Source organism: Lissotriton helveticus, chromosome 5_1 (genome assembly GCF_964261635.1).
Source record: "Lissotriton helveticus chromosome 5_1, aLisHel1.1, whole genome shotgun sequence".
Taxonomy (NCBI): Eukaryota; Metazoa; Chordata; class Amphibia; order Caudata; family Salamandridae; genus Lissotriton; species Lissotriton helveticus.
This window is the reverse complement of record NC_136065.1, coordinates 530,725,374-530,739,944: the sequence shown is the minus strand read 5'-3', so window position 1 is coordinate 530,739,944 and position 14,571 is coordinate 530,725,374.

Genomic DNA, 14,571 nt, shown 5'->3' with positions numbered 1-14,571 from the left:
GTAAAGTATACATCTTCTTTGTCTGCTATGTGTTATGCCTCTCCTGAGGGTGTCGGTGCTTTTGCAGGAGTCATCTGAGGCACACACACATCAGGGGCTAAAGATGTGACTCCCTGTCGCAGCAGTATTTGCCCGTGACAACAAGGAAGTCAGCACAGGTCTGAGAATGGCCATGCTGGCTTGTCTGCACAGCAACAATGTTGAGGTGAAAGGCACCCATTGTTGCAATATAGGAGTCCTGCTTCCACTGTATAGATTCAAGAATGATGCGTATGGCTGGTGTCTCATTGCAGGGCGGTTGTTCTTGTCTCTGCCTCATTAAACCAGCAATGTCAGCCAGGGACTGATCCAATCTCTGGAGCGGAGTCTAGCTGCCTCTTATTACCTCAGAGCTTTCCTTATTGGGACTGAGGCACCTAGAGACCACCTCTAGGGTACCAACGATGGTCTCCATCTCTGCCCACACCTCATCTACCAGCTGATCCTACACTCCTTCTGTCTGCTGTTGCAAGACAATTTGGGGGTCCTCGTAGTCCAGGGCTGGGCTTGGGCTGGCAGATAGGGTAGGTCCTGTTGTAGGCAGTCTCTTTGGAGGCCCATCAACGCTATCTGCCCCTGCCGCAACCAGAGAAGATTATACAATATAGCCCAGAATTTGCTGAAAAATGTCCTCATCCATCGGGGGCTGTATGCAGGATGTCATTGCCAGTAGGTTGGTCATCCAGGACAGGCCGCTGTTCAGAAGAAATAGTTTCTCCCTCTACAATAAAATGGAGATTTGTCAATGGTGGGCTTTGCTAGATGTTGACAGGAGTAATCTGGCTGACATACAATATTTATTCTCATTCACTTTCAATATAACATTGATGTGTAGTACCTATGTGACTTGTACGTATTAAAGCCATGTGGCAATATAGCTACCTTTCAGATGGCAGTCTCAGTGCATTATTCACACACCACTGGTGATTGTTAGTGTTATTCTACACATTGCAACACAGTTACACAGCTTGCTGGCCTGCCCTGCCAGTGTGGGTAAGTTGATGTAAGGTCCACATCTGTATTAGAGATTAGCTTTCTTTATCAAAATGGCTATACTGATTTTGTTTTCAGTTATTGACAGCACTACTGTGCACATTGTATCAATTAACTAGGTTGCCATGCATTTCCTCTGGCCACTACTCAGTCCACAGCTACTGTGAAAGTAATTTGGGTTTGGTGGTGTATTTATTTGAATCCTGCAGCCTGCCTTACACACAATATAACACAGCAGTCTGCCTTGGTTTACTGTCTTGCATGCACATTGTGCATTCATGTGGGCAAGGGCTCATATTGGTCACTCATCCTCATTACTCTACACAGCTAGGAAACATGCTACACTGTGTAAGAGCATATATTTACCATGGTTGCCCTATTTGTGTATACTCCTGGGATTTTGTTACACACTCAGTTGGATTGCTAGTTGAAAACAGTGGGTAGTGTGTTCTTACTCTGAGGAGATAGGCCCTGTGAAACTAGGTAGATTACTAGTACTGATACTCACCCGATTTCATCATTGCCAGTGTTGCTATCGGCACAGTTTCACCCATGGCTTGACGGAGCCCCACTCACTTGTACATTACTCCTCTGGCAATACTCATTTTGTCCCAGGGTCTGCACTTACTGTCACACACTGATCCAACTTGGATCATACCTTGACTCTCATGTGAAGAGAAGCCCTACAATATGAGTCACCACTTCCAATTTCAAACATGGATGTCTGCAATTGAGGGCTATGTGTGAAGCTGTACCCCACATGCTAGTAGTTGTGATAATCACTGACATGTACCTACTCTGGTTTGCAACACAACCAGACCCAAACTTCTCGGGCTCCAACCATCACCGAATCATGCACATAGTTGTTGAAACTTAGCTCATCCTGTCACTTCAAAATTCCCAGTTTGACATCCTCCTTTGTTGACATTTGTAGCCTGGTAATAGATTTCTTCTCCCCGTCTCCCTCCTTACACATGCTACACATACTACATCTTCACCCAGGTCCACATTACATTGCAGGATGTAGTACACCTATGTCCTCTTCTATGTAATCCCTTCCCAGCTGCAAGATAAGTGTGACACTATCTGGCACAGCACTGCATATGTTTTGCTCAGGCTACCTTGCAGTACGCACGTCACTTCTCACCTCCTTGCTATGCAACGTGCCCCCATTTAGACACATGGCTAGTGTGCTCAGTCACACCTTCATTGCACAGAACTTCCAGGTGCCTACCATGTTCACACACCATCTGTTGTTTTAACAAACACACATTTTCCTCTGGTGTGCATCACTTGCATCCCCTCCTAAAAATGTGTGCATAACAGGAGTAAGGGTGGTGTCTACCACGGCAGGCTACACCTGTGTGATTTCATCCCGAACATCGGAACTGCTGTTTGTAATGCAGTTTCATTCTAGTGACTATAAACATGGCTCTTGACAGTTTCCTATGTAATGGCACTTCCCATGCTGAACACCCGATTCCACTCTCATGTGCGGAGTTTATCCTCTGCCAACCCCATTCCATTCCATAGCTTTTCAATCTAGATTTGGATTCATTTTTTTTTCCTTTTTTTGTCCTCATTTGCCGCATCCTCTTTCCAAGAAATAGCCAACCACCTTATTGTCCTTAAAAGAGATCGGATCGGAAAATGATCCCATCCTGCACCCGGACAGACGTACCAAATTGGCGGGAGGTACTTTCAGGAAGATCTTACTCCATCAAGGCCTATTTCAGCCTGTTGGCCCTGGATTCATCGTGGTCTGGCAGACCCCCATCTGGACCATGGAGTGTAAGGGCATAATCATCGGACCGGGGAAAAAAAAAACCCCGGAGGCCCGAGTAGCTATATTTCCAATTAACTAAGAGGTTCCAGAAGGCAAGGCTCCGAGATCTACCAGATCTAGCTGTGTCCACCCTTGATGTTTCGTAGCGGGATGACAGCCATTCTGCGTGGGTTGGTGGGTTAGAATCGACCCAGTGCTTGCATATTTGACGTCGTGCCAGGAGGATTGCATAGAACAGAAAGGTCCTTTCCAACCCCGTAATGTTATCTTCCAGACCAAATATTATTAGTGTTAAGCTGAGGGAAATCGGTGTGTTAAGGATTGACTCCAGGGTGGCCTTAACTTCTTCCCAATACACAGCGATACCGGGGCAGTCCCAAAACATATGGATTTCGGAGGCTGCTGGGAGGAGGCACTTGTTACAACACTTTCCTGGCTGGAATTTAGAAAGCCTTTGGGGGGAGAGATATGCTCGGTGCACAGTAAACAGGTGGTTACGTCTTAGCCATGCCGGCTTTACGGCTTTGTAGAGGAGGCTGAAAGATCTAAGCCATAGGTCCTCACCCTGTGCCCCCACTTCACTTCCCCACAAATCCGACGGGAGATTAAATTCACCATCTGCCTCCTCCATGATGGACCAATACCAAAAGACCACCTCCTTACGCACCATTTGCCTTTCTAACAGCTGTTTTTCTAGAAATCTGAACCTCCCAACTAGAGAATTTTTCCTTGACTGCTCCCGGGACCAGCTGACCAATTGTAAATATTTGAATCTAGATAGGGTTGGGCCGACCCTCTCGGAAAGCTCCTCCCATTCTACCAAAGAACCGACTGGCTTCAACTCTCCCCATCTTAGAACCCCTGCCTCTAGTAGGGAAACTGTGAGGCTATCTTTGAGACATGGGGGGAGCCCCGGGGAATCCCAGATTGGGGCGCAGTTGGAAAAGTATGGCAACCCAACTCTAGCTTTTATTTGAACCCATTCTCTCGTCAGCGATTGCAAAATCTTTAGTCTCACCTTCTTAAAGAACCTCTGGTGTCCAAACTTGAACAAAAAACCATCTAGTGGAAGATTAGCCCCAGTTAACATGGCCTTAAACATTTTCCCATTTGAGTTGTCTACTCTGTGGAGGGGAGCGCCCTACGGACTGTCTGAGGCCCCTACCTGTTGCTGCTGATCTCCGTGGGACCTCGTGGGACCTTTGAAAATCGAACTCCTTGCCTCTGTGGGGCTCTTTGTGATTCACCAAAACTGTGCTTCTTTACACCGGCAGGGCTGCGAGCAGCTTGGCAGGGACTCAATTGACCAGGAGTCCCTGCTCGTAACAGCTGAGGCCGCTCTCCCTGCCGGTCACGCCCCCGCCCTGTTATAATCTGCCCTGCCTGCTTTGACTACGGGAAACTCTGTGGAGGGGAGCGCCCTACGGACTGTCTGAGGCCCCTACCTGTTGCTGCTGATCTCCGTGGGACCTCGTGGGACCTTTGAAAATCGAACTCCTTGCCTCTGTGGGGCTCTTTGTGATTCACCAAAACTGTGCTTCTTTACACCGGCAGGGCTGCGAGCAGCTTGGCAGGGACTCAATTGACCAGGAGTCCCTGCTCGTAACAGCTGAGGCCGCTCTCCCTGCCGGTCACGCCCCCCCGCCCTACCTCTATTTAACTGTTTGGGGAGACCGCTGCGCGGTAGCGCGCGGGAGCGCCCGGGGCGAAGCCCGGGCAAAGGGCGGGCCCTCTGTGGCCCTCGGCAGACCTGAGGAGGACGGGACGGGGCCCCCCCCCTGATTTCGTGACTATATGCTTGGATGAGGTAAAGAACACCTACGTGGTGTTTTATCTACCGATCTTGACTCTGACCCAGGCCTTTAAATTACTACAATGCCATCTGAGACCTCACAATCAGTAGACGCTGACCAAGCATTCTCATGGTTAGAAGAGCTAAATTTTCTATGTAAAACCTCACACGTTTTAGTGGATTCACCGCTTCCTGTTGTAAGCTTCTGCGCATTATCCGACACTCCCAGTTCTCTGCAACCCCTCCCACCATCTAAACAAGATGTTATCCAAAATACCCAAAGGCTCGCCAATCCTGATCCCTCAATCGTTATAAGGAAATGTAACCAGGTTAACAACATAGGGAATCTACCTAAACCTCAAACACTGTGCCTAAGCCCTACACTTCCTGTCAGCAACCCCTCTTCGATATCTGAGTTTGCTGACAAACAAGTTGTCCTACCATCCTCTACACAGGTAGAGCTATTATCTTTTATCGAACAATTGGTCACTTCTATCATAACACCACTGCTAGATAAAATTACTTTACTAGGGGACAGGCTGAAGGGTTTAGAAGAAACCATAAAGTCCACCAAGCCCACCTTGCCAGCTAGTTCAAATACTGTAGCATCCAAATGTTCCGATCCATCTTCCCTTTCGAAGTACCCAAAGCCAACTATTCATGGTAAAAGGGTCTTAACCCAACCAATAGTCCCCAATGTTCCAGTCCAAATACTTCGCAGAACCCCCCCTACACCTACCTTCTCGCACCTTGAAGTTCCTAGAGAACACTATAACAAAGTCACTCCCATCCAACTTCCCCCGGAGGCAGCTCCTTTCGTGTGTGTCCTCGCGGGAGTACCAGCACTTCCTTTAGGGAAAACTGAGAGACAACATGACTTGTTGAACAAAGTCAAATTTTGGTTGACCAACAATAGACCCCTGCCACCCAATCTTGTGGGTACAATAATGAGTGTAAGAAGGGTGAGTTGGCTGGGTTCCCTCCATAAAGATATCGCTGGCGATTTGGTGCTTGTAAGATTTAGGCAAAGATATATTGTCCCGTACCTGCGCACTTGCGCACCTCAAGTGGGAGACAGTCCAATCTCCGTTTGGGATTTGCATGACTTTTATCCTAGAATGTCTCGGTCCCCCACATCCACTCTAAAGGCAGGGTGTAACATGTTGACAGACAGAAGTTTTCCTACTTATACCCGTCAAGACTTATTTCTCCACAGCTCTAAGTACTGGAACCCCTATTTAAATTGATGGTTGATCAAATTCTGAACTGTGCATGGTATATTACAATTAAGACACTTACTCGCATGGGCTGGCAAAAGTTTCTCTTTTTAATATGCAGATATTATGTATTATTGTATGTATGTTTTATTTAATAACTGCTTTTTAATCTGTATGCTTTTATGATTTTTTGCACTAAAATCGAATAAAGCTAAATTGAATTGAATTGAGTTGTCTACAGGGGTCTTCAGCAACATCCTAGAGTGGGACAGCTGAAATGCCCAGGCATAATACTCTAGGTCTGGCAATGCAAGCCCTCCCTTCTCTCTCCTCCTCCTTAATTTTTTCCATGCCAACCTTACTGATTTGTAACTCCAAATAAAAGAATTAATTTCCTGCTGACATTTATGGAGCTGTTTGGAATCAAATGCTAATGGAATTTAATTGAAAATAAACGTAAATTTAGGGAGGATAGACATTTTCACAAGGTTTGTTTTCCCGTAGACAGTCAGAGGGAGAAAGGACCAGGCTTTCAATAGTGCCTTTGACTCACGAAAGACCCGGTCTAAATTAGTCTGAGCCAACGTACCGATGTCATGGGTAATTCTAACTCCCAGGTAGCGGATTGAAGGGGTCTCTGGAGAGTGTGAGTTGTCAATGTTTCAGGTCATGAGCTCAGTTTACCCCGTAATAATTTCATATCCGGAGACCCGCCCGAATTCCTCCGCCCTCCTTATAACCACAGGGAGAGCCTGTACGGGGTCTGTGGTGTAGATGAGGATATCGTCGGCATATAGTCCGACCTTCTTCTCCCAACCGCAGAATGTAAAAGACGGGATGCTGCATTCATCTCTCAGGATCTGGACGAAGGGTTCGACATAGATGTTGAATAAAAGCGGGGAGAGCGGACAGCCCTGCCTAGTGCCCCTCATGATTTGAAAAGGCTCAGTGCGGGTACCATTCACCAGAAGGCTGGCCCTGGTATCTCTGTAAAGAAGTTTGATTGCTCGACAGAACTTGACCCTGAGTTGAAATTTCTTCATTGCTGCAGCCAGATAGGGCCAGTTGACCATATCAAATGCTTTAGTAGCATCTAAGGTCATAATGGCCAGAGGAAGGGTGAAGGTTGAGGCGATATCAATCACACCAATCAGGTTGTAGGTTTGATCTGCTAACTGGCACCCCCGTATAAAGACCTTTTGATCTTGGTGGATTATTGTGCCAATCTCACTCCCAAGCCGTGCCGACAAAATAGTGGGGAAGATCTTGTAGTCATTGTTTAGGAGCGATATCGGTCGATGAGACCCACAATCGACCGGGTCTTTACCTGATTTTAGGATCAGTGTGATATTTGCGTCGCCCCACGACTCGGGTGGCACTGCTCCATTCAGTAAGATGTCATTAAACAGGCCAGTCAAGACCGGGACAGTAGCTAAACCCAGAGCACGATATAGCTCGCCAGGGATACCATCCCGCCCAGCGGCCTTCCCCCGCTTCAATTGTTTGATGGCGTTGCTGACTTCTGCCTCTGTTATTTCCTTGTCCAGGCGATCGCTTTGTTCCAAGGAGAGAACAGGGAGATCAACCTTTTCTAACCACACGTCCCTGGCTGTTGAGTGAACTATAGTTTCCTCTATATAGATATTCTGGAAGAACTCCTGGAAGGCTTTTCCTATATCTGAATTTGAGGTCCTAGGCGTGACTTCGCCCTCTCCTTTCACTTCCCTGATATAGTTTTTAGCCTGATCGGATTTAATTTTCCAGGCTAAGACTTTGCCTGCGGCCTCTCCTTATTTAAAGTGTGAGAGCTTACTGACCTCCCACCTCTTTGCCACCCTTCCCTTTAGTATAGTGTCCAATTTTGCTTTTAGGTAATTCCGTCTCCCTTGGTCTACTGAGGGGATGGAACCAGAGCCTTGCTTCCGGTCCAGGAGTGTCAGCTCCCGCTCTATACTTAATATCCCTTCTCTATATTGCTTCCTCCTGTATGAGGCTCGGTTGGTGATACATCCTCTTAAATAGGCATTAAGTGCCTCCCACACAATAGCCAAGGAAGCAGAGTTTAGGTTACATTCTAGAAACAAGGTAGACTCTCCTAAAAGGAAATCCGTCTCTTCTTCCTCAAGCAGAATGGTCCGATCAAAATACCAGGAGGTGTGTCTATTCTGCTGGTCCAATGTTAGTGAGAAAAGAATAGCCGAGTGGGGGGGGCGGAGCTTGCCGGCAGCCGAGATGGCCACCTGATCCTGGAGCTCCATTCAGCGTCACCAAATATCCTGCCTTTATCCTTATATAGACCAGCTGAATAGACCCCCCACCCTCCCTCCCCCGACGGCGGAACAGTCTGTGGGACCGGCGATCCCGCAGCGGAGGAGATCCGACATCAAGAACTGAGTTCCCGAAGCCGTTGTGAGCCGCGAGCTGGTGGGCCGATAGCCGCGATCCCCAGTAGTCCCTCAGACTGGGCTATGTGCTTGTGCGTGCGGCCGCGGGGTGTGAGTCCGCCCCGGGGGTCAGGGACGGACCCCTACGGGTGCTGGCTTTGGACTGCCCCGGCGAGGCCGCGCTTTGGGGTGCCAATAACACGGCCCTGTCAGGGTCGAATACTCGCTTGTGACCAGCGTGGACGCCCTGGATTGCGGGGGAGTGATACCGCTGCGAGGAAGTGCCATTTTGGTGGTAGGCCCAGAGCGGAGTGGGGCTGCACCTCGGCGGGACCGGGAGTGGAGTGCCCGGACCGCGATCCGATCCGACCGTAACTTGGGGTTATTGTGAGCCCTAATACAATTAACTCACGCACGGCGGGGGCATTTAAATGACGAGAGGCTGCAAACTACACCCTGATCCCCAGATTGTGGTTCCCCACGCCGTGGCCTGCTTTCCGATGCCATGGGACCTACGGTGGCGACAACCCCTGGTTTTAGGCACGCACATAGAATGGACCCAGTTGTGCAGCAGTGACGATCTCCAGTGCACACAAACGGCAGTGCTGGGCGCGTGGACACAAACCGATGGTCGGGCTGACAGCGCTTATTGTGTCTCGACCTAGAAGGAGGTAGAACCTTGCTGGACTAAGCGGGACTGGCTGCGAAGAGTTGGTGTTGGACTTTGCCATCTGGCTGACACCGACACGCCAAGTAAATTGCGTCGGATCTCGGGCGGAGCTCTGGATTGCCTTGACCAGCAGTGAGAAGTTTGGACGCTGCCCGTGAGTCTACGGTGCGGCCTGCTCCGCCATCCTGATAGCTGAGAAACTACTGGTCGGCCGCGATGGGGAAGGGAGATAAGACGCAAAGCAAGCTCCCCTTTGCGCAGAGACAACTGCAGATACAGAGCTCCCCTACGCAGCAAAGGGAGATCCCGCACCGGGAAGAGGAGCAGGCAGAGGACTCCGACATCAAGACCATGCTTCGCTCCATGGAGCAGAGCCTGCAGTCTAGCATCTCTGCGCTGGGCACCAAAATGGACGCCATGACATACAGGATGGATCCTATGGCTGAACGCCTAGACAAACACGCCGAGAGGCACGACATGGCAGAAAGGAGAATGACGGAAGTTGAGGAAGCGCAGACGGATCTAGACGCGGCCAACAAGCGGGTGGAGAGCCTGATGAGATGCCTCCAAGATAAGACGGAGGACCTAGAGGCACGTTCGCGACGCTGTAACCTCCATATAACGGGCCTGCGGGAGTCCACGCAGACCGGCAAGATGGAGCTCTTCATCGAGAAGTTACTCACTACTCTCCTGGGCGAAGGGGTGTTCTCTGCGATGTTCGTGGTAGAACGAGCGCACAGGTCCCTGGGCCCCCAGCCGCGCCCGGGGATGCCCCCCCGGCCAATCATAGCAAAATTGCTCAATTATAGGGCTAGAGACACGGCACTCCGGCTGGCTCGAGCCAAAGCGGAACTACAATATGAAGGGTCGGCAATATCTTTATTCCCTGACTTCACAGCCAGAGTGCAGGAAGCACGGAAACACTTCACCCCGCATAAGAAGCGCCTAAGGGAACTGGGACTAGACTATGCAATGCTGTACCCTGCCAAACTCCGTGTCAACAGACAGGGCCATTCCCCTATCTTTACGGACCCTAATGAACTGCAGCAAGCGCTGAAAAAATGGTCACGAGAGAAACGAAATGGCAATCCAGAGCAACAGGAGAATGGAGACAATAGTCGTCTTGATGAACAAGAATGACCCAAGACACTGACCTCTGCGACAATCTGCCCTATGGGTGGACACTTGCCGCTTGCTGTAATTTCCCGCCTGACTGCGGAGCTGGTGATACTGAAACTGCCTGCCCCGAGAACTATTGACGTCTTGCAGATAAGTTGATGTTGTACTTTTGAGAATGGTAAAGGTCCTATATGTAGATATTCGTAGGTGGTTGGACTGAGACGGACTGATATGCACATTGCCTCTGGGAGTTGTATAAGGGAGGAGTCTGTTGTCGATTGGGGGGGGGCATGTGTATTGCTGAATAGCAGAATGTGGTGATGTATAGCGGAGCTGATCATACCGCAAGTGGTGCATGGCGGAGGGGGGAGGGAGGCCTGAAGTAACACTCTGAGAATATTGTGAGTCAGGAGCTGTCAGGCGACCTTGGTCCCCGAGCGCAATGCCTTGTTGAAGGTCTAGTCCTCATGCTTAGTTGTATGACACCGGGTTGGGAAGGGTGGGATGTGGGTCAGCAAGGCCAAGTTGGGGAGGGTCTGCTGTGGGAGGGGGGTGGAGGTTTGGGGAATGTTTTTGGTACAATGTTAGGTTCTTTGCCTGCTCATATTGTCTGCACTGGGCTTGTGCTCCCAGTTACTGTTTGTAGATCTATCATGCTGCTCAGATGTCTACTACATATTGGGCGACTCGCGCCTCTTGGTCCTCCTTGTCACGGATTTCCTATGTTGATTGATACTTATCTCTATTCCGTACCCTGGGACGGGAGGATACCACTTGATGTATACACACCTTCACTTCTGGGATTACTGATACTACTGTAAAGAAGGTAGAAAGCTGCACTGACTCACTGAGAGTGTTGACGTGGAATGTGAGACGTCTAAATGACTATCGGAAGCTTAGAAAGGTATTAAATTACCTCCGCAACAACACATTGATCTAGCACTTATCCAAGAAACTCACCTCCCACACACGAGCAAAATGCTGTCTACTAAGGGTCTTGTGGGTAACAGTGTGGCAGCAGGATTTACGACACATTCCAGGGGGGTGTTCACGTGGGTCAACCCAAATCCAATCTACAACTGACGCCCCTTGAGGCGGACCCCGAAGGCCGTTACTTAATTTCCAGATGTGTCGGCAAAGGGCATGATCTTATAGTGGTAAATGTCTATGGCCCTAACTATGAGGCCCCAGACTTTTATGACACACTAGCCCATCACTGTAGGTCTCACGTTCACTCCAGGATGCTTTGGTGGGGAGATTTTAACCTAGTGTTCGACCCAGAGTTGGACAGGTCCGCTGGGCCAGCCCGACGACCATCGGCCGCAGCCTTGTCCATGCAGACGGAACTTATTAAGCTAGATCTTATAGATGTCTGGAGAAGTAGAAACCCCATGAGAGGCGGGTACACGCACTACTCAGCCTACCATGATATTCATACCAGAATAGACTACTGGCTGGCCTCCCAGGCGGTCCTCCGAAGCATAAAGGGGTGTGCAATACTACCGCGTACCCTCTCGGACCACTCGCCGCTGCTCCAGGTATTGGAGACGCCGATAAAGAGAATTCCTCCATTCACATGGCGTTTCCCCCCGTATTCTTTATTGGATGAGGTATTCAGGGGTGAATTAGCAGAGGAAATTGACAATTTCTTTGAAACCAATGTTGGTTCTGTTAATAGCTTCCAAACAGTGTGGGAAACATTTAAAGTATTCAATCGTGGTATTGCCATGTCCAAGTACTCAAGCGTTCTTAAGTCGATCAGGCAGCGGTTGCAACACCTTGAAACCCAGCTTTTGGCCCTCGAATCACAACAACAGAACAAGTCAGATGAGAATACCGCTGCGCAAATCAAACTATTAATCACTGAATATAATGAGGAGGCGGACAGGGAGGTGCAACACATGGGTAAATATGCCACCGCGCGCACGCACGGTGAGGGGGAGCGGCCCGGCTCTCTGCTGGCAAGAGTTATACGAAAGGACAGGAGTCCACTAATGATAAGCGAGCTGGAACGGCTTCCGGGGTGGTACTCACCGAAGAAACGGAGATAATGACGGAGTTTAGAGATTACTATTCTGGACTGTACAAGTCTAGGTCCTCCCGAGTAGAAGAGGAAATTGATGATTAACTAAGCTATGTTAAAATGCCTCTACTAACCGACTCCCAGAGAGAATTCCTGATGCTGCCCATTCAGAAGGAGGAAATTATGGAGGCATTGGAGGGGATGCGCTCTGGTAGTGCCCCTGGTGCAGACGGGCTTACAGTGTGCTTTTATAAGGGCTTTAAAGGCAAACTTGTTCCGTTCTTGTCCACCCTCTTTGATGACATCTGTGTGGAGGGCTGTATGCCTAGCTCTATATGGGAGGCTCTGCTTATCACGCTCCTGAAGCCTGGGAAGCCTCCTAATGAGTGCGGTTCCTACAGGCCGCTATCCCTGATAAATGTTGATGCCAAATTGTACGCTAAGGTTTAAGCCACTCGCTTGGTATTACTTGCGCCAGAGCTGGTTGCACCAGAACAGGCGGGATTTATTCCCAACAGAAACCTTACCTATAACATCCACACGGTATTGGGGACAATGCAGCATGTGCGCCAGGAGAATAAAACGCTGGCAATTTTCCTTGACATGGAGAAGGCCTTCGACTCTGTGGAGTGACCCTTCATGCTGAGAGTTCTCCGAAAATTCGGGTTTGGTGAACCCTTCTTACAGATGATAGGTGCGTTATACTACCAGCCCACAGCGAGATTGCGGATGGGCGATCGAGTCACGGACGCTTTTGCGATCAGTAGAGGTACCAGGCTGGGCTGCCCACTTTTGCCCTTGCTGTATGCATTGGTGGCAGAACCGTTAGCATGTGCGCTCCGGGAGTACCATAGTTGCGAGGGTATCAACTTCCCTACATACAAGATTGGTATTTCTTAAGCATGGGCGTAAAATCCGTTCCGCTCGCGGATTTTGCGGATTTTCGGCAAATTCGCAATCCGCAAACTATCGCGAATTTACCGAAAATTCGTAAATCCGTGCGAAGCGGTTTTTTTGCTTGGTCGCACTTGCCAACTAGAATACTATACAATTTCGCGGGAGTAAACACTTGCGAACACGTAGATGCGGCGGGCAGCGACAATCTCGGAATTGCGAGATTGCAAAATTTGCAATTTCGCACAAGAAATCCACCAGCAGGCAGCATAAACCTTGAAAATTATGATTTTTATCAGAATAACTCCTCAGGTTGACATTTGCCTGCACTTTTTTTTTGCAAGGAGTCCATTTTGGGGGGGGGTGGGAGGAAGGAAGTGCCCCACAGTCTCCAACTTCCTGTTCCTGTCCAGCAGGCTCCTCCCAGTGCTTTCTTCATGTGCTGGTCACTTTGATTTGGATCTTGACCTGGAAGGATTACTTTTTGTGGATGCTGCTGGATATTTGGATTTTTGCAAAACTGAAAGCACTCAGCAGGTGCAAAAGTTCAATCTTATCATTAGTAACCATTCCCTGTAGTGCTTCCTGAGGGGCCCCTTCAGAGTTCAGTTGCCTACTTCCAACTATTCTATGACCCTGCTCTGACCCTCACAGCAGGCTCAGAGAATAGCTACAAGTGTACAACAAACGTCCTGTTAAAAAAATTACACTGCAACAGAAAGCAATTACAGATAAGGAAGCAGGTGCCAGCCTGGAAGTTCAAATTCAGTGACACATTAATCAGCCCCTAATTCATTCATGTCAGTTGAGGCAGGGCAGGTGTGCTTTTGCCCCCATAATCTACAGTGATGAACTAGAGGGTGGCATGGGTGAGCCAGAGGGTGGCATGGGTGAGCCAGAGGGTGGCAGTGGTGAAACAGAGGGTGGCAGTGGTCAAACAGAGGGTGCTGTGATGAACCAGACGTAGAAACAACATGGTCGTGACCGTTGCTACCCGACAAGTAAGTTTGCGTTTGCGAACTGGTAAAAAACCATTGCAAAATGGCAGAAACACTTGCGAACACAAAAAAAAGGAATCCACAAAATTCGCGAGAGTTCGCGGATTTTGCGGATTGCGAATCCGTAAATACGCAATTTTGCGGATTGCCAATTCGCAAAATCCGCCCATGCTTAGTATTTCTACATACGCAGACGACACTCTGTTGTATGTCCGGGACCCGGAATCTAACCTCTCTTCTGTGTTGAGGGAGGTGGTCCGGTTCGGAGCACTCTCAGGGCTGAAAGTGAATTGGGCCAAATCAGTGGCGTTCCCGTTAACACCAGTGACGCTGCCGTTTGACATGGAATACCCACTGCAGTGGACAACGGAGCCGGTTCGGTACTTGGGGATCCAGCTCCATACGGATCCCGACATTTTGGTACGGGAAAATTATGGGGTCGCATTCACTAAATTAGTTGAGGATGTGGATGCATGGTGCAAGCTTCCGCTATCCTTAATGGGACGGATTGCCATCATGAAGATGGTGGTTTTGCCTAGGTTCCTGTTCCACTTCAGCACCATCCCAGTGGTCCTATCTAAAGCCTTTTTCAAAACCCTGATACAAACTCTTATTAGGCTCGCATGGGGTGGAAAACAGCCCAGAGTGCAATGGAA